General features: G+C 42.0%; 1 pseudogene; it reads left to right on the top strand.

The window, feature by feature from the left end:
• The first annotated feature begins 285 nt into the window (after positions 1 to 285).
• LOC147417899 (uncharacterized) lies at positions 286 to 1,080 on the top strand (annotated as a pseudogene).
• The last annotated feature ends 2,239 nt before the right edge of the window (positions 1,081 to 3,319 follow it).

Here is a 3,319-nt window from a genome sequence, read left to right as displayed (position 1 = left end):
AACATTAGAACATCTTATTTTGTGCTTCACTTTTAGGTACAACATGTCGTTCCAAAACCCATTCTCGTTTCGTACTGGCTTTGGGACACCACCATTGCGTAGGCCTACGAGTGGTGCATTCCAATATCTGTATAACCAACTCGTGTTGCAACAAGCTATGCCCACCCCGACCCCGCATAAATTGGCATAGTACAATGCTTGTGGACTTGAACCTAACGTCCCAACCATATGAAGAGGGCATGGTGGATAGTTTGTCTTCTGTTAGTCCAGCAGGTGCATTCTCACATGGGACGAGCGGCTACAACAACAAATGCAAGGCAACCAATGCCACCCCGCACCACATTATTGTCCTCCCATTTCAAGGGGAATGTTTCACACGACGACCCACTTGCTCTATCACATGCTTTAGTGGATGTTCATCACTTGCAGGCCACAACAACTCAGTCTAGAGGGCACATGAATCTTTGGCCGATGAAGTTGTGTCCTCCACGTAGTTGTCCGTTGACTTGTATGTGTCTATTGAAGTGTCCGTACCTACTGCTACTATGGAGCCCACATCCAATGCACAATCCCAGAAAGGTCGGAAGAGTGGACAAAAGGCACAAGACAAAGCAGCCCCAAGCCCAAAAAAGCTCCTAGTGGTAGATTCCATTGGGATCTAGGTGCATAGGTAATTTCCTTGGAGTGCAAGAAGCATTACGATGACAAACACTGCTCAGTTGACTTGTATCAAAAGATTAAAACAAACGAGGAGAAATGGATTGATATTGCAGCGTTATGCTCATCGCGAGGTCTAATGGTCAACTCGTAGCAAGCCTACGAAAAGTACAAGCTTCTTAACGCTTCATATCAAGAAATTAGCGACTGGGAGAGGAGCATGCCTTCCGGCAAAGACTCCTACTAGACCATGACTCATGCATGCTGAGCGAGTTGCTGAAGGGAAATTTTCGCATTGCAATTTTCCTATAGAGCTATAGGTATGAACACATGGATCAACTGTTTGGGATGGACAAAGCAATCAACCCTTCCACGACTAATGTGGACATTAGCAACGGTATGTTTCCTGTGCTACACCATTAACATTCTTGCAACACATGCTCCAACCCCTCCTAGTGATGCTATACTACCATATGGTTATAGGAATTCCATATTGTAGCTCCACTAGTAGCCTCACGTGGTCGATCTAGGCCATGATCGACACACAACATGCACAACATGAGGAGCTCATAGGTGTCGAGCGACAGAAGGTGGAAATCAGTCTTCTCTTTGCAAATGCAATACAAGAAATGGCATCCGCCCTTGGAAAGTTGGCCGACAAACTGTACAAGCTATGTGTCTATGTCTAGCATGCCAAACATTGATTGAGCTTCATTCTACACATCATAATCTTAAATGCGAAGTGTCACAAAGAGATCAGACCAAACAAAATTAGAATGCTAAATGCGAATTGTCACAAAGAGATTAGGCTGAAGATTATCATAATCTTAAATGCAAAGTATCACAAAGTATTAAGTAGGTACATTTCATGGTCATTATTTCGTAGCAAACACCAAAAGCTCAGTTATTATCCAAATACTCAAGCAGGTAATCTCTAATATTGATAGCCTCAAAAGTGTTCCCACCCTTGACAACCCCATCATGAGCTACAGGATTATCGACCAAAGGGTCATTCAAATCTATGTCCTGCTCCAACAGGTCTATAGGGTCGTGAGTAAGAGAAACCAACATATTGTGAAGAATAACATTTGGCAGCTTCTGCATATTCGGGGATCTAATGGTTCCCTTCAAATTTTTCCATGTACATTTCAAGAATGAGAAGGTACAGTCAACTACTATTTGTGTAGAAGATTGCATGAAATTGTAGATGATGTTGGCTGACCAACTCTGGGCGCTGAAATGGGTATCATGAGCCACGACAACACCACATATCCTCCATCACCAACAATATATTTTTGGGAAGGACAAGTCCTGAAAGTTGAAGGATGCACCCCTCAAACGGTGTCCTCCTTGGCAAAGCCAATACATCCATGTGGACATCCTACATTCACGTCTAGGAAGTGCATGTTTGAATCCACAATTCCGTGCATAATCATGTTGTAGTTCCCGTAATGATCACACCAAGGTTCACTTTGCTCGTTCCTAGGCAAATCCATATTGATGTGCAATCTATGGCTCCACAACAGTTAGGCATTCCCTTCAAAGCTCTCAAGCCATCCTTCACGTTTTGCATCTGTGACTGCGTAGTTGTCCATTTGATAAGATGTCCACCTCTGTGGAGTAGGGAACGGACAAACTCATGGATGAATGTGGTGAGTGCAGACCTTCCACAACCAAAAGCATTAGCCACATGGTAATGTTTGTTCCCAAAGGCAAGCACCACCACTAAAACTGCCACCTTCTTCTCTACAGTGAATATCCTGCTAGGTAAGTTACAAAATCTGGTGGGTATGTTGCCTTGTTGCACATCTTCTCGAATAAGCTTGTGAAAAGGTCGAGGGCTCTCCACCGCTCCTTTATCTACACGAGCATAGAACATACAGTGGTTCCACCAATGGATTGACGATCGTGGCTTTATATACCAATGACCTAGCACATTGTTGAATGAACCATGACATGAAAGTTTTTCATTTTTTTCAGGAAAAGTGTTGTGTATCCAGGCGCTCGAAAAAAATCTAGATTTAGTGTAATTATCCCACCCACACATTTTTAGTTTTCTCCCTAAATTCTAGTTCAAAACCGAGAAAACCTACAAAGTTTGGAGAAACCTCAAATTTCGTAGTTTGAAGGTGAAAAAACCTACAAAGTTTAGGAAAATTTAGTGTAAAGACCTTTAATTATACCGAATTTGTCTCTGAAATTTCTCATATGTAGGTTGTCAAAGTTGTATGCTAATGCTTGTCATCTTACCTACTGAAAATTTTGAGATTACCTCTAAATTCTACAAAGTTTAGAGAAATTTTGTATAAAAACGTGCAAATATCGTAAATTTGCCTTTGAGATTTCTCATTTGACGGTTTTCCAAGATTAAAAGAAAACATTGTTCATCCAAGTGCTCGAAAAAAAACATAGGTTGAGCATAATCGTATTTACGAATTTTGAGATTTGAAATTCACATATAAGTCCTAACTTGAAGGTGAAAATGCCACATAGTTTAGGCAAAACCTTCAAATTTAGTTAAGGTTTTTGTTCGCCTCCCGCCTTTGCCACCTTGGATTCACTTGCACTGCCTTAGATTCGCTCTCCGTCTCGGTTTTGCTTGCCAGCAACCTTGGACTTGTTTTTCTCCGCCGCCTGCTTTGGTCTCTCACACACACACACA

This window comes from Adiantum capillus-veneris, chromosome 30 (genome assembly GCF_014529385.1).
Source record: "Adiantum capillus-veneris isolate H3 chromosome 30, ASM1452938v2, whole genome shotgun sequence".
NCBI classification, from domain to species: Eukaryota; Viridiplantae; Streptophyta; class Polypodiopsida; order Polypodiales; family Pteridaceae; genus Adiantum; species Adiantum capillus-veneris.
This window is presented reverse-complemented; position numbering and strand designations above follow the sequence as displayed.